The sequence below is a fragment of the Chiloscyllium plagiosum genome, unplaced genomic scaffold (assembly GCF_037043375.1).
Source record: "Chiloscyllium plagiosum isolate Xiang-an unplaced genomic scaffold, Cpla_swu_hap1 HiC_scaffold_28, whole genome shotgun sequence".
NCBI lineage: Eukaryota > Metazoa > Chordata > Chondrichthyes > Orectolobiformes > Hemiscylliidae > Chiloscyllium > Chiloscyllium plagiosum.
In genome coordinates, this window is record NW_028270166.1 from 37220656 (window position 1) to 37243143 (window position 22488).

Consider the following 22488-nt stretch of genomic DNA (forward strand, 5'->3'; position numbering starts at 1 on the left):
CAGCAACATTCCCTAGGACCTTACCATTAAGTGTATAAGTCCTGCTAAGATTTGCTTTCCCAAAATGCAGCACCTCGCATTTATCTGAATTGGCCCATCTGGTCCAGATCCTGTTGTAATCTGAGGTAACCCTCTTCGCTGTCCACTACACCTCCAATTTTGGTATCATCTGCAAACTTACTATCTGTACCTCTTATGCTCGCATCCAAATCATTTATGTAAATGACCAAAAGTAGAGGGCCCAGCACCGATCCTTGTTGCACTCCACTGGTCACAGGCCTCCAGTCAGAAAAACAACCCTCCACCACCACCCTCTGTCTTCTACCTTTGAGCCAGTTCTGTATCCAAATGGCTAGTTTTTCTTGTATTCCATGAGATCTAACTTTGCTAATCAGTCTCCCATGGGGAACCTTGTCAAACGCCTTACTGAAGTCCATATAGATCACATCTACTGCTCTGCCCTCATCAATCTTCTTTGTTACTTCTTCAAAAAACTCAATCAAGTTTGTGAGACATGATTTCCCACGCACAAAGCCATGTTGACTATCCCAAATCAGTCCTTGCCTTTCCAAATACATATACATCCTGTCTCTCAGGATTCCCTCCAACAACTTGCCCACCACCGAGGTCAGGCTCACCGGTCTATAGTTCCCTGGCTTGTCTTTATCGCCTCTCTTAAACAGTGGCACCACATTTGCCAACCTCCAGTCTTCTGGCACCTCACCTGTGACTATCGATGATCCAAATATCTCAGCAAGATTATCTCGTATGTAAGGATTGCCCCTTATATTAACTACTGTCCTGCACATCTTAAGGGGTTTCCTCCGTCTCTCATTTCTAGGATAGCTTGTGAGAAATAAAACCTAGGAGTCTCCACTCTTCTTTGCTATGGATGCTCTACTTCATGTCTCCATAGCTATTACGATCACTGTGCTCCCAGTTTCTCTGATTTTTTATAAGAGTTTAGCAGAGGCATCTCATGTCCTTTCACATGAATTGCAAAGGATTAGTTTGCAGTGACAGCAAGCCATTTGGAAAGCTCATAGAATATTATAACTAATCCTGAATCAAATTGAATACAAAATATGCTTCAGTTGTACAGGATGCTGGTGAGATCATATAGATCATACAGCATAGAAACAGACCGTTCAGTCCAAATATCCCATATGCCAGCATTTGGCCCATATCCCTTCCTATTTATATACAGCTGGGTACTGAGCAAAATATTATACACCTTATTTAAAGAAGGATGCAATTGTGATGGAGGTAAGTTTACTAGACAAGTACATGGAATTTGTGGGTTGTCTTGTCAGGAAAAGTTGGACAGATTTGAATTTTCTGGAATTTAGAGGAATGAGAGATGGCTTAATTGAAGTATAAAATTTACAGCGGTCTTGACAGGGTATGTGTGGAAAGGACATTTCCTTTTACAAGGTAACCTGGAACTAAAGCTTACTGTTTCAAAATGAGGGATCGCTTATTTAAAACAGATTTCAGGTAATATTTTTTCTCTCAGATGGTCATGAGTCTTTTGCAGAAAATTCTGGTAACGTCTGTGGTTCTGAGCTCTTTCTCAGAAATGACGTTCAGAAGTTCAGTTCTGATGAAGAATCATTCTGAAGCATTAACACTCTCCACAGCTGCTGCCAGGCCTACAGAGATTCTTGTGCATTTTCTGTGTTTGTTTCAGCTTTCTAGTATTCATAGTATTTTGCTTTTATCTAAGTCTTTGGGAACTATGTCTCCCTGCAAATGTGGCAAAAACAGAGTCCTGAATGTTTTTAAGGATAGGGTAAAGAGAGTCTTGTTAAGCAAGGAGGTATGGAGTCAACAGCAGGAGGCATGAATATGGATTTGAGATTGCAATCAGATTATTGAATGGCAGAGCAGGCTCGAAGGACTGAATGGGCCCTTCTCCTAATTCAAATATATGTTTGTATATCATTCTGCTCTTCAGAGGGGGTGGTGCTGAAGAGGTCAGCAACCAGGAGGAACGTCAGTGCCACCAAGAAACCCTGAGAGTAGGAAGGTTAGGGTTGGGGTGAGGGTTAGGGTAGCTGCCATTGCAGCAGGTATGACGTTAACTGAGACATCATGAAGAACTGCAATAGCATATCTTCGCTCAGTGGATGCCTGAGCATAGGTGATTTACCGCTAACAAATGAATAATATCCCTTCTATGTGTTGATTCTAGATCTTACCATTATGAAGCAACTACCACTACACCTGCAGTGTCCTGACACAGCTGTGGTGGGGGGCGGGGGGGGGGGGGGGTGGTGGTGGGTGAGGGGAGAGGGGAGGGAAGGGGGAAAACATTGGTTGCTGTTGGTTCTTCAGTTGCTAGGAAATTTTCAATCCATTACATGAACTGATCACCCTGCTGACTATTCTAATTGGCTACCAACCCTGCTTGTAGCTGTTGTCACTGGGTTCCTGTTCCCAGTCAAAACATACAAAAGCAGGAACATGCCACAGAGCTAGACCAATGTGCAAACCTTCTACATTCCTCTATACCCACCAAGGCCATTTCTGCAAGGCTGGGAAAATTTGACCCAACCTTTCAGCTCAACAATCAGGGATGAAAGGGCTGTAGTATGATGAATGGTTGAATAGCTTGGGCTTGTAATCACTGGCGATCAGAAGAATGAGGAGGAATCTGATTGAGATATATAAAGTGCTAAAGGTAATTGATATGGTGTATAAATTTCCAAGGGGCACAGGAAAGTTTGATTCGGAAAGCCTTTCCCTTTCAAAGAGGAGTGATTACATAGGGTGCATAGTACTGAGCTAAGGAGCACAGGGTTTCAAGGGAATTTTGGGAATGTATTCTCACCCCGAGTTTTGTAGATATCTAGAATTCCCTGCCTAAAAGAATGATAGAAGCGAAAACCCTCAAAACATTGAGTAACTATTTAGATGAATACCTGGAATATGGAGAAAGTGAGGGCTGCAGATGCTGGAGATCAGAGCTGAAAAATGTGTTGCTGGAAAAGCGCAGCAGGTTAGGCAGCATCCAAGGAGCAGGAGAATCGATGTTTTGGGCATAAGCAACACATTACCTGGAATATGGGCCAAGGTTTACAAGGTTATGGGCCAAGTGCTTGAAAATGGGATGAGAATTGATAAATGATTGATGACCAAGCTGGATACGATGAACTCAATTTCCTCTGTTCATGCTAAAAAAACTCAATGGCAATAAAGAAAACAAAAACAGACAGAAATTTACAAAATGGGGCAAATATTATGGCTTAAAATTGCTGAACTCAATGTTATTGATCATGCGAGGAATGTGGGTGCAAGACAGTGCAGAAATAGCTGAAACAAGGAGGTCCAGCCCAATTTGACAGTGGGATCTCAATATCGTTTCTCTTTCTCATATAATTGCTGGCATGATCAACGTCGTGACCAAATGCGAGACGCGAAAACCAACAGCAGCCATGGGTCCTTGGGAATACGCTTCAACAACTAAGAGTGGTGGAGTTGAAGATCAATATTTGGAAAGAGAGAGAAGCAACCAGGAGAGGGGGAAGACTGGAGATCAATGTTTGGCTAGGGAGACAAGTGTGGTTGCTACAATTGTGGATATTGGACACTGGAGGGTGGGTATCTGCAATCATGCTGAGGAGAAAAGAGAGACAGAGAGAATACATGATCAGCAAATAGGTTAAGGCCTTTTGGAAAGATGGAGGAGAACAGGGAGTTTGGGATACATTTCTGGTGCTCATGGTCAAGAAGGACATTATTGAATTGGCAGCTCCTGACATTGATCTGCCTGTTCTTGATTGGGGGGTGTGGTCTGGTGATATCAAGTTTTCTATATTGTCTCTCAGTCTAAACCTAAGTGATCATAATGAAATTATGATTTGGAGATGCCGGTGTTGGACTGGGGTGCATAAAGTTAAAAATCACACAACACCAGGTTACAGTCCAACAGGTTTAATTGGACGCACTAGCTTTCGGAGCACTGCTCCTTCATCAGGTGGTTGTGGAGTACACGATTGTAAGATGCAGAATTTATAGCAAAAGTTTACAGTGTGATGTAACTGAAATTATACATTGAAAAATACCTTGATTGTTTGTTAAGTCTCTCATCTGTTAGAATGACCATGTTAGTTTCACTTCTTTCATTTTTTTAAAAAAAACGTTACATTCTCAAGTGAACGTCCAATTCCAAGTGAACTTCTCAACTGCTTCCAATTAATGAAATTATGTTAGTTGAAAATAATTGCAAGGATGCTTACTGTGTAAGTAAAATAATTAATTTGTAAGAAGAGAACTTTTGCTAGGCAGCAGGCCATAATAATCTGGAATGCACTTCTTGAAAGAATGTTTGAAGCATATTAAGTCTTAACGTCAAGAGGAAATTGGAAATAAATTAGGGAAGGGAAAATGTGCAGGGTCGTTGTGAAAAAATGGGCATGCAAGATTAATTGGATAGCATAATCAAGGTGCTGGCATGGACACAGTGGGCTAAATATCCTCCCTGTATGGTCTGTGATGCAATGATTTTAACATTGTATTTTACATCATACAAATACTTTTGACAACTATCAGTAACTGTTGATCTTACTTGGTTTTTCACACTCTATGGCATTGAAAATTAAAACCAAGACAAATGTTTTCTTCATATTTATTGTAAAATATCATTAACAAAAGCAAGATGCATGACTAAAGTGAATCGATTGTTATGCCCACTCTCACAAAAATGTGGTCTGGTATAAATTACCAGACACATGGTCTCATATATAATTAGAAGTGGAAATTAATTTCTCTGCTTATCAAAAGAAGACTGAACAGACTGGTACTCTTTCTTTCAGAAAAGAGAAGGTTAAGAGGTATCCAGATAGTGGTCATTAAAATAAAGAAGGGAGAAGACACGGAAAAAAAGTTTGCACTGTGGAGTCCAAAGTAACATGCCAAAACCATAATATAGTTACCATTAAATCCAAAATGCAATTCTACTTACCAGATAGTGCAAGAATATGGAACGTGCTGGACAAAGGAATGGTTGAAGTGAATAGTGTTTAATGGGTTTGTTGGAAGCTAGACAATGACTTGAGGTGAAAGGAATACAAGAATATGCAGATTTTATTTATTCACTCCTGGGACATAAATGTCAGCATTTATTGCCTGTCCCTAGTTGTCCTTCAAATGGTGTTGGTGAGCTGCCTTCTTGAACCACTGCAGTCCCTGTGCAGTAGATAGACTCACAATGCCCTTAAATAGGGAATTCCAGTATCTTAACCCAGCGACAGTGATGGATATTTCCAATCAGAATAGTGAGTAGCTTAAAGGGGAGATACAATAACCTTTCCATCTTGTTTTCCTCCTTTAAGATTCTGTTTAAAACTGATCCCTTTGATGAAGCTTTAATCACCTGACTCAAAATTAAATTGAATTGAATTAGCTTTATTGTCACACATACTCAAATGAATACAGTGAAAGTTTATAAGTTGCCACTTAAAGTATCTCATTATGAGATTAATGTCATAATTGTTTTGGAATGCTCCTTTGAAGTGCTTTGAGCTGTTTTATTATATTAAAGGCATTGTAAAACTATAAATTGTTCTAGTTGGCGAAGGTTTATGTGCAACTTAAATTCTAACAGACCAATTTCTGTAATATGTAAATGATCAAACACGGGGTAAGTTAAACTTCTTTTCTGTGATTAATTGAATGGTTACAAGATGGTCTTTTCCAAATGAAAAACCAGGGAATGGAAAGCAGGATAGGATTACAGCTCCAAATCTCATTTTTTCCTTGCAGATGGTAACCATTATAGTTGTTTTCATATGTTCACTCTTGACCCCTTGACAATAATGTGAATATTCGCAGGCTGATTAACAGTCTGAAAGGCTGCAGGTGAACTCTCTTTCCACGGCCTAAAACATCTCTATGCCAGGCAGTAGGGCAATTAATCTGATAGAAAAGTAGGTTTTTATGTGTTCCTACAGCCATTCAATAGCAGGGAAATTGTCACATCCACCCTGTGAATACAAGTGGCACTCTGTTAAACTGTGCAGTTAGTGCAGAATTTAGAGTATCTTCTCACTAGGACTTCCTGAAAGAGGGTTTGAACATGACACCTCCTGATTGAGAGGTAGGAATGGAAGCACTAAGTTACTCCCATGCTGAAAGATCATTGAAAACCTCAAAAACTGATGACTCAGCTTTGTTCCGCACAGATGTAAGTAAAATAAATGTTCTTTTTAAAATCAGATTTTGAACGTTTAATACTGTGATGTGTGCAGTCCCCCCCCCCCCCCCCCCACACTCTTTGCCTACACTCACATATGAATCAATTGTATAAAATATCAACACTTGTGGAGCTAAGCCTAAGGAAAGTCACTTCCTTAAGGAGAAGGGTAAATATGTGAAGATAGATTTCCTTTGTGAGTTGATTAGCAAAATGTAACTCCATTCATAAAGACCGTGTTACTGATTTTGCTCCATTGAGGAAATCCGTTCTGTGATTACATAAGATTATGTGACATTGGGAAATGCAGTAGGCAGCTACTGAACATACTGAAAGATACTGTTTGTGGCAGAGCTGATTGCTATGTTTTCTTGCTCGCCTAATAAAATTAAGTGTTAGAAAATTCAAAATCCACAATCAGATGTTTCCAAACAAAAGGGCTGTTTATCCTTTTGTGATATGGTTGCCCATGTGTAAATGAGTGATGTTTAACCAGTGAGTATTGGTGGGCAATCAGAACATAGCCAATCATTTGAATAGACACCATACATCTTCCAAAATGCCATCAGAACTGGAAATTCTGATTAATTATTCCCCGGTCCAGTTTAGAAATACTAAAGTCAGTTGTTTTTCCATAAATTCCCAATGGCTAGATAAGCCAGCCAGACTGGGAATTAAATTAGTTTTGTAGGTAAATATGTGTGTGTGATCCTGGATATTACATTTACTAACTGAGAAACCAAGGATGTTTTGAACGAATAGTTCATGGCTCAAAACCTGAATAAAAATTAAGTAGCTGAAATGGTTAAACATACATAATTAGAGTTCAATAAAACACTGAATAGATGTAACATTGTTACAATTCTAATCAGTATGACTGAAATTTATACAGACTATTTAACCTAGTAACATTCTTTAGAATAGTCCATGGAGAGAAAAGGTGAGCTGGGGGGGTGAGTGAAAGGGCCAACTGAAAATGGGCCTCTTAATGAGATTTTTTAAGGGAAGGACAATAAGTGTCTAATATTTAGGGATTTTCCAGGCATTTTGCCCAATATTTGACATTCTTTGTGTATTGTGATTTGTACTAAATGTTTATACCTATCATTTGTACTAAATGTTTGTACGCTTACTCTCCCCTCTAGTTACTTTGATGGAGGATCGAGAATATATCTGGTGAATCAAGATGTTATTGGTAAAATGCTTTAATTTCACAGCAAATTGATGTACTGAGGTGCTATTGATCTGACTCACATAGTTTAACCAATTCAAAGCAACACCTCAAATGGATAAGAACATTTAGAAAAACGGTTAATGTTATATTGGATTTCTTGTTTTAAAGTGTTGAAATATAATGGAAAACAATATAAAACCTGACTAAGATCATGGCTGGAGAATCGTGTACAGTTTTGGGCCCCACATGAAAGAATATTAAGTCGATAGTTAGGGAACAATACTGATTGACTTGAATGCTGCTTAGCATGTGGAAATATAAGAATGAAGATGTGAAAAATTGGAACTGCTTTCATTCACACAGAGGAGTTTATGGAATGATTTACTGAGATATTTTAAAATCCTGAAGGGATATAAGAAACGGAATCAAAATACTGGAAACCTGAAATATTCTGTATTAACAACAGGAATTATTTTCTTATATCGACTTTAAGGAAATGGAATGCCCAAAGAACTCATATGTAGTGATCATGGAGAGCAGGTAGATTTAATACTGTGCTATAATTCCTATGGTTAAGAATGAAGACACAGTTTTGGATTATACGCTGTAGGCACTCACTATCATTAAGTTCAAGCATATTGACTCCCAGCCCAAATTTACTGAATTTATGAAAATAACTTCAATGGGCATGAGGGTGTTCGTGTGTAAATCCACCCCAGAACAAATAATTTGCTCAAATCATATGGCGTCTTTCTATGCACTAGCAATTCTGTGGTAATTCTGTGGCCCCAAGTGTGACACAGAAATTGGCGAGGGTCTGATATAAACTTTATGTTGGCTGCCGAGGCAGATTACATTGCAAACAGAAATACAGAATCGCTTATCTTTAGACAGGGAAACAAGGGTTGCAGTTACAATCAACTACTGATAACAAGTAAATCTCACCTCAAGGTCATTCTACAATGGAGAGGAGTGTTTGATATGGCTTATTTACAAAATACTTCAGACCCTGCCATTTCATGTAACCCTGCTAACATCAATCGTTACAATTTATATTTTTTTCTTCCTTTCCAAGGGGAACTGACTCTTATTATGCTGTAGGGTCACTCATTGATCTTAGATACTCACCAGCTATGTGATATTTCTTTACTTGCAAGCGTACCATAGATCGTTGGCTAAATATTTGATCATGTGGAGAGAAGTGTCATCACAGTAGAGCTGAACCTCTCTTTTGACATTCATGCATATTTTGCAGTAGTCACCATTACAAATTAACGCAGACCCCGGTTTAATTTCTTCACCTTACACTATAGGATATTATTAAGCTGGGGAGTGTTCAGAAGAGATTAATCAGGATTTGCTGGGAATGGAGTGTTTGAGTTATAGGGAGAGGCTGGATAGGCTGTGACTTCTTTCATTGGAGAGTAGGAGGTTGTGAGGTGACTTTATAGAGGTTTAAAAATCATGAGGGGTATAGTCAAGGTGAATGGCAGGCATCTTTTCCCTAGGGTAGGAGATTTTAAGATGAGGGGTGAGAGGAGAAAGATATAAAAAGACATGAGACACAATTTATTTAAACACATGCACATGTGTGGAATGACCTTCCAGAGGAAGTGGTGGATGCGGATACAGTTACAACGTTTAAAAGACATTTGGATAAGTGCATGAGTAAGAAATGTTTGGAGGGGTATGGACCAAGTGCAGGCAGGTGGGACTAGTTTAGTTTGGGATTGTGGTCCACATGGACTGGTTTGACATAGGGCGTGCTGACACGGGGCACACAGACACAAGATGGCCACTGTGCCATAAGTTGGTCACTTAGCACACAAGATGGCCGCTGAGCCATAACATGGAAAAATACAGCAAAGCATATACAGATACTGCCTGAGGCTAACAGGATACCAGCACAATAGACACAGAGCATAGATGATTAGTTTAAGGCAGGTGAGGGAGAGAATACACATCAGTAATGTCTACCTCCCGCCAAAGTGTCTGAGTCCAGCCACCACCTTCAATAGAAATGTTAACACCCTGAGACTACTTGTATACAAGTGTTAATACTTCAGATCTGCAGTAATGGAAAACAATCTTCCTTCTCAGGAAGAAAGATCATGACCAATCACTGCAGCAATGGACTTCTGCGTAGCTGCTGAAACTGACAATAAACAAACCATGCTGTACAAACAAAGACTTGATACTTGAACTATTGTACCACGAAATGTATAAGGTATCATGACATGTGCTCTGATAGTGAGAGGAGGCTCGCAGCTGACAGCTGTGCTGACAAACATCTCTCTCTCTCTCTCTCCCCAGAGTTTCAGTTTCTTTGTACAATAAACCCTGTCGTTGAATCCCGATTCTGACTCCGAGACTTTGATTTTCCCCAGAACAGATAAGTACATGAGTAAGAAATGTTTGGAGGGATATGGACCAAGCGCAGGCAAGTGGGACTAGTTTAGTTTGGGATTGTGGGAGGCATGGACTGTTTGGACTGAATGATCTGTTTCTATGTTGTATGATTCTATGACACTGTCTACCACCACCAGTCCTGTAAGTTTTGATCACAGCTTAGATTAGCAAGACCAGCACAGAACAGGAAAAGAAGCCATGGCTCCATGGCTCAGTGCTATACCCGTAAACCTTCTGATTTATTTCATCTATCAATTTATTTATAATATTAATCCTTAATCCATAAATGTGTTTACCTGTAGCAATGGAGATCTTATCCTGTTTTCAAAAAAAAAAGGAATTAAAATGTCGTGCATTATTTTGCACTTTTCATGCATCAGAATTTTCCAAAATGCATCTTTAGACCTGGAAAACTGTTAGTTCTCTGCATTGAAGAGTGTTGATTCACTCTCTGATTTCTGAAAGTCATTTTAAACTGGATGACCTTTAATCTCTTGGATTTTTTCAGTGAGGGCATCTTTCCTGTTGAGACAGGCAAATGCTCCTTTGCAATATCTGGAGGGCTTTATATTTGATGGATTCCCTTGATAGAGAACAGCTATTCTGTTGGAACAGGAATTCTTTTCTTCTCCATATTCTGAATCATTGAACATTGGTCGTCCATTCTCAGTGCTCCATTCCATGGGGTTGTATTATTAATCTGGGGCAGCATATGTCTATTCTCAATCTGCTGCTAACTCTGTGCTGATCTATGTAAACCTTTTACTCTGGTTTGTTCTCATTCAATAGTTACATTGATAAAACCTAAATTTCAGTTCCTTAGTCCATTATTTGAGGATTGCTTCTTGCTTGGCCTGATCTCGGTCACTGTTACTGAGGATCCTTCCTTGGGAAGATGTTGCAATTAAATTCTCTGTTTAAACTTGTCTCTTTTGAGTCATCTCAGCATCTAACATCAGACTGAAATCTGTCATTATTAATTGTTCAACAAAATACAATGTAGTCTGAGTTACATGAGCTAGAGGTTTGTTAGTTAGCTCAAGTAGGTGTACTGCTCACTAACTATTTGTCTCTTCATGTTTCCTCGCAAATCTTGCTGTCTGAATTCTCTTAGTGTTGATAGCAACAGAAAATATTTATAGCTTTCTATCTTTTTGATAGCATGAAAATAATTTGTATGTCAACATAGATAACTTCAATATAATCTTTTTTTTTGCCTCCAGTTCCCCAAAACAATGAGAGATTGGCAGAGGATTACAAAGCAATGTTCCTTTGACCAGTTGTTCCACAACAAGCTGCTCCTTAACTGAGTGTTCCTGGATCCATTGTGCAGTCAAACTGAGTCGGCACCTTACTATGAGGCAGGTTAACTACCACCATTCTCTTTAGGTCTCGCTTGCTTGTTCTAATATTGTAGATGAGAATCAACTTATTGGTTTAAAAAGAAATCTTGAATAGAACAAGAAATAGTTTATTGATTTTAGCAACAGTTTACAGGTTACATTGGCATAATAAACTGTTACTGAGATAAAGGAGGTCATGGATGTTGCACCTTATTCTTTCAGCATCTTAAACTGTTCTTCCACCAAGCCAATTTGATATCAATCATAGTAGGTGCTGCTTATGGTACTCTTCATTATTCACCCTATCAGACATTTCCATCCTTATGCAACATAGTGAGTGTAGCAATTGCAAAAGCCCATTTGAACATTCAAACTTTCATAAACACTTGTGTGATAATGACCAGATAGTGATATTGATTCAAGAAAAATATTGAGCAGGACATCTTGCCCTTTGGGAATTTTAATATCTGCCAGACAAGGCTTTGTTTAACCTCTTAACTGATAAAAGGCACCTCTAACAGCATAGGTCTCCCTCAGTACTGGCACTGAAGTAGTCAAAAATCACATGACACCATATTATAGTCCAATAGGTTTATTTGAAAGTACAGTACAAGCCTTCGGAGCGCTGCTCCTTCGTCAAGTAGCTAGTGAAGTAGGACACAGAATTTATAGCAAAAGATCATTGAGCCATACACTGATGCAATATATTGAACAAACCTAGATTGCTGTTAAGTCTTTCATCTTTTAGAATGAGCTGCAGGTTTCAATTCGTTAATATGTAAATCCCAGAACTTTTTCCAAGTCACATTCCCTAGATAACTTAAGGTTTTGTAAAAAAAAGGTGAACATCTCAGCTCAGACAATGCATTAAGGGTGTAAGGTTGAAGTCTGTATATATTTCAATCTTGGGTCAGACTGGTTCCATTTCCAAAGTCAGAATTTATAAAATGACATATGGATTATGAAAAACATATAATACAGTACACAAGCTCCAAAAGCTTGTACTTCCAAATAAACATTGACGATAACCTGGCGTCATGTGATTTTTAATTTTGTTACCTCCCTGCCACCTCCACCCCACCCCCACCCACCCCAGTGCAACACTGGCACCTCCACATCACTGCAATAGTTAGCCTTGTTTTTTTTTGTGTTGCAACATTTGAAATTGAACTTGAACCCAGAATCTTCTGACTCAGAGCTGTGGCTAGTCATTTTCAGGAGTTTTACCAGACCACATAATTGCCTAATTATTTCTAAGAAATATTCACCTCCTTCTTAAAATTGAGAAACGCATTGGAGCCAGAATTCAGCTGAATATTCAAAAGTTGAATTGTCATTAGTCTGAACCAGGAGGATACAACACAAATAAGAAATTTAATGATAGTTTTTAGGTTCTTAAAGAAAGATAAAGTTAAGTAACTAACAGGTAATTATTGAAACAATTCAGAAAAAAAAAGAAAAGCAGAGAGATAGAGATATAAATTGATCAAAGACACAACAAGAGACGAATCGAAATGAAGAGAGTAACAGAGAGAGAACAGAGAATGATATGGAGAAAGAAATCGAGAGCAAGATTAACAGAAAGAAATAGACAGACAGACAGGGAGAGATATAGCAAACATGAGAGGTATTGATAGAGACAGTTATGAAGAGACAGCAGAAAGAGACAGAGGGAAGGAGAGAGGTAGATGGAGACAAGTAGAGTGTCAGCAAGGTTTCTTTTCCTTTAATGGAAATGCTGAAGAAACATACAAACTGACATTTCTTTTTAACAATTAACTTCTTTTGCTGAGGGTTTCAGCTGCAGGAAAATGCCTGCAAACTTCAAAACAGATGAGGAGAGAGTCGGAGAAAAGGGCTGAGAAAGTGAGAGACCGACAATAGAAGAGATGGAGGGACAGTACAAGTGGGAGAAATAGAAAGCAATAAGAAGGAAAAGAGAAAGAGCAACAGGGAGCGAAAGATACTGAGGAATAGGAAAATAATGAGAGGCACACATAGATAGGCAGTGAGACAAGGAAAGGTAGGAAAATTACGAAAAGAGACAAAACGTTAAATGAAAAGGAAGAGGGTCCAATAGATGTAAAGGTAAAAGCAGACTCAGAGAGAAAAAGAATGTGAAAATGGAAGAGAAAGGAAAAAAGATGTACAGTTACCTAGAAATCTTTCTGAAATTCACTAACCCTTCCATTTTATTTAATTAGATGTGCTACTGAAACTGTGGTAGGAAATGGTGAAAGTGATTGACTTTGCAAAACTGCAGCAAGGTAAAGGCAATGATAATTTGAAACTTTTTTGTGTGTTTAGGAGATTGAATATCAAGGGAGAAACAGAACAAGGTTGGAAAGAGTGGCCAGGAAAGGAAAATAAATGTAAATGATAGGACAATAGGTCTCGAAATAAAGGAAACTTCTGTCAAATTATGCCAAGGTCTCACTAGTCTGAAAACAAGTGAAAAACTCAAGTTTAATTTCTGAATGATTGGAATGATTATAATGTTGTAAATGTGTTTAATAGTGAATTATTCCAATAGTTTTTTATAAAACCTTCAGAAGTTAATGAGGTCTAGCCCCATTAGGAAGTGGATAATGTACAACATGGCACAATCAGGCACAATGGACAGAATCTAACCATCCTCTGAACGAACTAGCCATTGGCAAGAAAGTTGGGAGAATCATATGAAATCACCAGCATGGAGTTTTCAAACCATGCGTTGAAAGGTAAGATAAGATTCTCATTAGTGAATGGCAACAGACCCATGTGCATCGTTAGTGTGCATTAACATCCTCATTATTAGATCAACTCCCCTCTTTGCTGCACAGTTTCCCATTCTCCCACCAGCCAGATGAAAACTGGATGGTGACAAATCTGACATGTAGACTCGTAACCTGTTGAGTCCAGCTCTCCGCTTCCTTCTCTGGACCCCATCTTTCACCAACATCTTGCCACATGCTCTATGGACAGTGGCCACGTGTACCCTACCCTATCCAGTACATCCCCATTGGCAAAGCCAGTTAGTTACCGTCAATCCAAGATATCTGGGGCAATTGCATGAACTGTTCAGGGCAACAGCCAACACCTGATTGGATGCATGACTGGGCTTTAAAGATGGTATGGCATTAGGAATCTGGGAGGCTCCTTGAGTGGCCAGTACTTCTACCTGGGGAGGTGGTAGCCTAGTAATATTATTGCTAGACTGTTAATCTAGAGACCCAGACAACGTTCTGGTGACTTGGGTTCAAATCCCACCACAGCAGATCTGAATTTAATAAAAAAAATCTGGAATTAAGAATCTAATGATGACAAGGAAATTGTTGCCAATTATTGGGGAAAACCCATCTGGTTTACTGATGCCCTCTAGGGAAGGAAGCTGCCATTCTGGCCTAATGTGACTCCAGACCCACAGCAAGGTGGTTGACCTTTACTGCCCTCTGGGCAATTAGTGATGGGCAGTAAATGCCAGCCGAGCTGGTGAAGCTTTCATCCTGTGAATATACAAAAGAAAAGTAGAAGAATACTAGGAAAGGGATACCATGGGTAATTAGGTAGATTTCTGAAGACAGCATGAAGAAACCTGCCAAGGAACATGAAAAGGAACCCTTTGTGAAATTCACCAAAATTTACAATTAGCCAATTTTTGTTAAGTTTCAAACAAATAGCTCAGCTATGCAGATTCCCTCTGCCTTTGATCTCCAGTTATTATGCAGCTCAATCTAGCACTATTTCTTTCTGCTACACTGTACATTGTTCTGTTAAAGATCACACAACACCAGGTTATAGTCCAACAGGTTTGATTGGAAGCACTAGCTTTTGGAGCGTCGCTCCTTCATCAGGTGGTTGTGGAGGTTGTGAATTTATAGCAAAAGTTTACAGTGTGATGTAACTGAAATTATACATTGAAAAATACATTGATTGTTTGTTGCGTCTTTGATCTGTTAGAATACCATGATAGTTTCACTTCTTTCATATGTAAATCGCAGAATTTTTTTTAAAAGTTACATTCTCAGGTTAACTGTAACAATTGGTGTCAGCCAGGTAATATGTTGAAGGTATTAGCCCCCTGTGTTCCCTGTCTGTCCCATAATGTTGAGACTGATTCTAATCTAAAAAGTGAGTTAACAGAGTTAACATGGATTCATGCAGTTTTTGAGCAAAGTACAATGTAACTCTGCAAGTACAAGTTCACCCATTAAACGTATATGTATATGTGTGCATGTGGGTTTTTGTGTGGTGTGTGTGTATGAGTCTGTCTGTCTGGGATGGGGGTGTGAGTGTGAGAGAGAGCGTATATGTGTGTGTATGTGGGTATAGAGAGTCTAAGTCTGTGAGAAGGTGCATGTGTGAGTGTGGGAGTGTGTATGTCTGTAGGAGTGTGTATTTGTGTGTGTGTGTAGTAGTGTCTGTGTGTATGAGTGTAAAGTGGTCACCTGAAGTGTGACATGAACCTAAGGTTCTGGTTGAGGCCCTCCCTATGGGTACGGAACTTAGCTATCAGCCTCTGCTCAGCCACTTTTCGATGCTGCCTGTCCCCAAGTCCACCTTGTAGGATGGTCACCCGAAGGCTCGAGGTCAAATGTCCTGGACCACTGAAGTGTTCCCCAACTGGGAGGGAACACTCCTGTCTGTTGATTGTTGTGCGGTGCCCATTCATCCATTGCTGTAGCCTTTGCTCGGTTTCCTCAATGTACCATGCCTCAGGGCATCCTTGCCTGCAACATATAAGACAGACAACGTTGGCTGAGTCACATGAGTACCTGCCACGTAAATCATTGTTCTGTTGGCAGTCACAAGGTAGTGGGGTGAAACAGAGTGGAAGGAAAAGAGAAAAGGAAAATAGCTGGGAAAGCATATCATGCAGAAACAAACAAGTATTTGAAGTAAAGAAAACCAAAACATGCCATAGGCAATTGCCCCATGACTCTGAATCTATACTAACCTATCTGATCTCAGAAGCTAAGCTTAGTACTTGTTTGGGTGGCTGCCACAAATATAGTTAGCTTTACTGTCAGTATATGGGCTGCTAGTTGTTCTGCATGTTACTGCTTTCAATTCAACTGATCACTTATGTAGGCAAGGATTCTGTCTCATTCTCTATCCTGCTCTTGTTTCTTCCTATAGCCTGATTTCCCTCAGCCTATTTTCTCATAGAGTCAACTGGGTCAACTACTGATCAAAAACTGGGCCATATGCCTCATTTATTGATATTCACGAAGGTCATTCTGTGTAATAACCCTGTGATTTCCTGGGTTGTTTGTAGCAATGTCCTAGGATTAAATCTTTGACAAGTGGAAACTCCAGATGAAAATCAGGAAAGTTTACAATCATTTGTATTGGGTAAATCCAAACTATTTTGTTCCTGGGTGTAGTTCCTTTTCATCTGTGGCAAATGTTGAATGCCAATACTCTTGGTATGCCACACACAAGCAGTTCATTACGCCTACTCAAGACAACATCTGCCTTCAATAGATATTGCTGTTTGTTTCTTTACCCAGCCAGGAGAATGTGAGTCCAACTGAACCATTCCCATTGTGGCCTTAGTTGAAATCACTTAATTTGACACACACCATGGATCAAACTTAGGACATTGTTGACTGTAAAGCTAAGGATCATGGTGGATGTTAATTGTGTTTAATTGTACACAGGCATTAATTGGCAATTCGTCTGTTATGAAGTTACTGAAACTGTATTTATTGGATGAAAAAAGAGACAGGTTTTTAATGTATATCTGCATTAATAAATGCTCATAAAAGTGCATGTAAACATTAGATTCAGTTCTATCCCTCACAACATTGTTTTCAGATGTATCACAGTGAATATTATATCCATACACTGAGCTACCAGGCAGCTCATGAGCAAAATGCCCGATAATGAGATGTCAGAATTTCAAGCCTTTCCAAAAGGCAACTTTGGAACATTCCCTGACAGGATGCTAATAGTCTGTTTGTTTATGTCTATTTCCTCTTGTTAATTCATTCAATTATCTATTTTTAAAATCCCTAGTGATTCTTAAGGGAATTGAAGGCTTAGTTAAATGTTCTAAATAGTTCAGCAATATCATCTATGTTTCCTGTCTAAACCAAACCATTATGTAAGATATGATCAAGTAGAGAATAGATCAGGGCTTGAGTTGTTTTCTGTTCCTTGCTCCAAACATTTGACACATTTTAACAAATTGAGACATAAGGAAATCAAACATCTCATGAATCTTCTCAGCAAGTGGGAGATTTGGATTAGCAAGACAAGTTTTGCTTGTCTCTCTATTACCTCAGGACAATAGACTTTTTATCTGAAAGACAAACATTCTCTCCTTTGTAGCCTCCAATGTTTCTTTCTCCTGCTCAAATGACAAATATGAAAAGGGACCACATACAGAAAAGTTAACATTTTGAACAATGAAACATAGCCTAGAGTGACTGATACTGTGCGTCAGCCAAGATACACCCAAAAAAAATAAGTCAACCCTTTGTGTCATCAAGGAACTTTTGGTTATAAATATTAAGGCACAAGAAAACAAGCAGCTGAGCCTGCAGAAAGGTGGATTCACATAAAGCCTGTCAAGCATTTCCTGGAATATTTTGACTCATTGTGCCTGAAGGTATTCCGGCTCTTGCAAATGTTTTCCTAAGAGCTCTGTGTTTGGATTTAACTTTATGTGGTGTGACTCTGAGCCATCACATTCAGCAGGCTCACAGGGACAAATTCTGGCCAGACTGATCTCAGCTGGGCCAGCATTAGGGACATATTGGGCACATCGGTGTTGGTAGTTATTGGAGAATTGAGCTAATCTTACTGCTCCCAATTTCCTGTGGGAAACATTTGGGATTTACGTGGAACCAGGACCAGAAATCACTCCTCCCTCTATCTAGAAACAGGCCACATGGGTTCAGTGGTTAGCACTGCTGCCTCACAATGCGAGGGACCCGGGTTCGATTTTAGCCTCGGGCGACTGGCTGTGTGGAGCTTGCATGTTCTCCCAGTGTTTGTGTGGTTTTCTTCTGGGCGCCCTGGTTTCCTCCTATGATCCAAAGATGTGCAGGTTAGGTGAACTGGCCATGCTAAATTGCCCATTAGTGTTCAGGGATGTGTAGATTAGGTGCATTAGTCAGGGGTAAATGTAGAGTAATGGAGGAATGGGACTAGGTGGGTTACTCTTCGGAGAGCTGGTGTGGACTTGTTTCCACACTGTAGGGATTCTATTCTAACTGTGAGGCAATGGAGGGCTGATAAAGAGTGTTGAACATGAACATTCAAAGTTAGAAAGAAGAGAATTACTGCTTTTTGCTCATTCCTACAACAAGAAGGTGTTGGAGAACTGTCTTCCTGAACTACTGCCTTCCTGAACTACTGCAGTCTGTGTGGTGAATAATTGACACCGTGCTGTTCAGAAGCTCCCAAACATTGACCCAGTGAGAATGAAGGATTGATAATATAGATCTAAGTCAGCTAAGTATGTCCTGAAAGGTAGAGAATGCAACATTTTCAGGCAACTACCATTGTCCTCTGGGTAAGATGGGAGGTGCTGTCAAAGAATGACTTGCAGTAATGCTTCCAACAAATAATATAGACTGAACCCAGGGCATTCGGCTAGAATGACAAAAGCATTTTCAGTTTAGGAAACGGATTTCCTAATGAATGAGCTTTGCTAAGGCCCTTTGCCAAGTGAAGCCACTATCAGCCCACCTCTGAGCTCTCCATCCAATTAAGAGGCTAGGCTGGATGAAGAGCCAGTTCAGTCAAAGGAAAGATTTCTAATTAAAATGTGCTTGGTTTGCTAGCACAGCAGCTACATGAGTGAAGAGGGCTGACAAAACTTCCCACTCTCATCTCGAAGCCCTGCTGCTCAAAGGCAATAGGAAGAGGAGAACCTCACCAAAAAGACAAGCGTGGTTGAAAATGCCTGAGGAATTCTGTGCAGATGTGATCCTCCATCCTGGAGAACAATTGCCAGGAGTATCCAGGATACCACGCGACAGGGCAGATGAGTGGAATACCGCTACTGGGTGCCAAGCTCCACATTAAGGAAATTCCAGGCCTTCCCCTGCACACCTTTCCTCTCTCACACACACCATGAACTTCCAATACTCAGCTCACCCTCGGCTTTTTGCTCTTTTGCACCATGACTCACTGTTCAGGAATGGTAACCTCCAATCTTTGTCATGCAATGAGCATTCAGAACCCTCATCTCCCTCTCATATCAAGAGAAGAGAGCACACAATCCCGGGGACAGGCAGCGACCGAGGTTAGCAGGGTTTGCTCTCACCCGGCTCCACCTTCCCCCATCCCATCCCCAGGGACAGGCAGCCTATCCACCACTGGCAATGTGTGACTACCTGCTCCATTGGGAAAGGGGCCTTGTTCCAGGATGTTGCAGATGTCAGTAGAGACCTCCTGTGAATGCCTGAGCCTTCTGCTCCTCAGACATGAGAAGGGAGCTGATCATTTGCTTTTATACCCTGTAGATCTCACCTCCTTTCAGCTGAGAATTCACTGGTCTCCTGCTGGAAAGTCCCCACAGAATTTCAAACAACAGAGATAGGAAGACAGAAAGAGACAAGGAAGAAAGAGACATACAAAAGGTGAATGAGCAAGTAGAGAACAGGGGAACAACATTACTCAGTGGTCAGGAAATGTTTGTGGAAGTGCACTAGTACTGCTACCACACCATTTGCCTTATATCCACAGGTGTGTAGCTGAAGCTGCAGTTTGCCATCTTGGGGGACTAAACAAAATTCTAAGGAATTTTCTGGTCATTTTGACACTAGTGTTGGACTCTGCTGAATGTCTCAACTCACACAGCTCCCAGTTAAAACCGCTCACTAAACTTGTCAGGGACATGCATATCTATAATGACTTCAATGTCACTGTCATTGTAATCAAACCCTAGTAGATAGCTGTAATGATTCAAAATGGTGGTAAATGAATTTGGCATGCTTCTCTCTGATTTTCTCAAGGTTTCTGCCAGCAGTGTCCAGGAGATTAATTTTTCAGTCCTGAAGAATCCTGGGCAAACTGGGAGAGTTGGAAACCCTCTGAATAAGTGGCTAAATGAGGTAGGAAATAGTGAAGATAATTGATTTTGAAAGGTGAGGCAAGGAGAAGCTGATGTGAGTAGAGTTTCTCATTCATACGTTTGTGAGGTTGAATATCAGGACAGAAAGAGAGCAAGGTGTGGAAGGGTAGAAAGGAAAGGACATGGAGTAGAAGCGATAGGATGGCAAGCCTTTGAATAAAGGAAACACCTGTTAAAATGGATCCAATGTCACACTGGTCTATAAACACCTGAAAATGCAACATCAGTTTCTGAAGTGGAATGATCACAATGTTGTAAATGTCTTAAATGATGAATTTATAGCAATGAAGCCATTGATTCCCATTGAATCTGGGCCAACTCTCTGAAACAGTGACTCATCTAGTCTCATTCACCTCCCTTATTCCATAGGCCTCCAAACATCTTCACTACCTCATCAGATAATGATCCAATTTTCGTTTGAATGCTGTGGTTGAGTCTCAGGCAGCATATTCTGGATAATAAATGCTAGCTATGTAAAAATATTTTTCCTCATGCTGTTGTTTCTTCTTCTGTCAATCATCTTAATTCACTGTCCTTTGTTTAATTTCACTCTATTCTCATGCCAATGGTAACAGTTTTTCCCCATCTCCTCTCTTCATCACACCTCTACCAAACTCCTTCAACCTTTGGAGAATATCACCAAATCATCCAATCTATTGACAACTGAAATTCCTCATGTCTGGATCTAATCTCAGGAATCTTCTCTGAAATCACTCGAATGCCTTCACATTCTTCCTGAAATATAATGCTAGAATCAGATGCAATCCATATGTAATACATGTTTATTGTAACTTCCGTACCTTTATACTCTGTATACCCCTATTTAAAAAACCTAGGATTCCAATGCCTTTTTTAACTGCTCCCTCAATTCATCTTGCCTCTTAAGTGATCTGTGCACACATGCCTGTCCTTTTAAAATTAAAAACTATCTCTCCCACGGTTCACAATATTTCGGACTCTCATTTCATCTGTCAATTTTGAAATTGTGCCTGTACACCAATGTCTAGGATATTCATAAACAAAGTGTAGAGCAAACATTCAAACTCTGATCCCAGAACCAACATTTTTTCTGAAATGTCTGAGGCTAAAGCAGGCTTTGGTTGCCCTGGTCAGTACTCTTGATTTGGAGTTGCCGGTGTTGGACTGGGGTGTACATAGTTAAAAATCACACAACACCAGGTTATAGTCCAACAGGTTTAACTGGAAGCACACTAGCTTTCGGAGCGCCGCTCCTTCATCAGGTGATTGTGGAGGACACAATTGTAAGGTACAGAATTTATAGCAAAAGTTTACAGTGTGATGTAACTGAAATTATACATTGAAAAATACCTTGATTGTCTGTTGAATCAATGTATAATTTCAGTTACATCACACTGTAAATCTTTGCTATAAATTCTGTGCCTTACAATTGTGTCCTCCACAACCACCTGATGAAAAAGCAGCGCTCCGAAAGGTAGTGTGTTTTCAATTAAACCTGTTGGACTATAACCTGGTGTTGTGTGACTTTTAACCTGGTTAGTACTGTATGTGGATGGGAATACCAGGCACTATAGCTTTTCTTGCCAGCAGGGCTGCTCTCAGCTCTGCTCATTCACACCACCTTCAATAACCAACCTCTTCTCTGCTCATTCTTGCACTCCCTCTCTATCTCTCTGCTTTCCTGTTCTACTTTCTGTGGGTAGGAATTGAAGGAAGGGTAGGACTTGAGACAGAGGGGAAAAAGGAATAGAAAACACAAAGCAGAAAATGAATGAGAAGCAAAAACCAATTGTTGGAAAAACTCAGCAGGTCTGGCAGCATCTGTGGATAGAAATTAAGAATTAACATTTCAAGGCCAGTGACACTTCCTCAGAACTCAAAGAACTCAAACTAAAAGAACAAACTCAAAAGGTTAGAGAAGTCTGTTCTCACACAGTTCCACAAAGACTCGATCGTGGAATGTTGTCAGGAACATTTAGTACCTCACTGGGAAATGCAGTAGCCATTTCTTGCCAGCAGAGGCGGCTAGATGCTCTGCACATAAACATTACTTTCAGTCAGTGACCAGGAAAGGTAATGAAACAGCAATGTGACTGTAATTCTGAGTGCTAGGGTAATGAACCAGAAACATGAGTTCAAATCCCACAATGATAGCTTTGGGAAAATTTTAAATTAAATAATTCATTTGGAATAAAATGCTCAGCAACAATGAACACAAAGCTTTCAGGTTGTCAATATCACGCCAGCCAACAGAATGATCAGCCTGACCCAACAAAGCCCAGAAATCCCACAACTATCCCTCTAATTCATGTAGGCT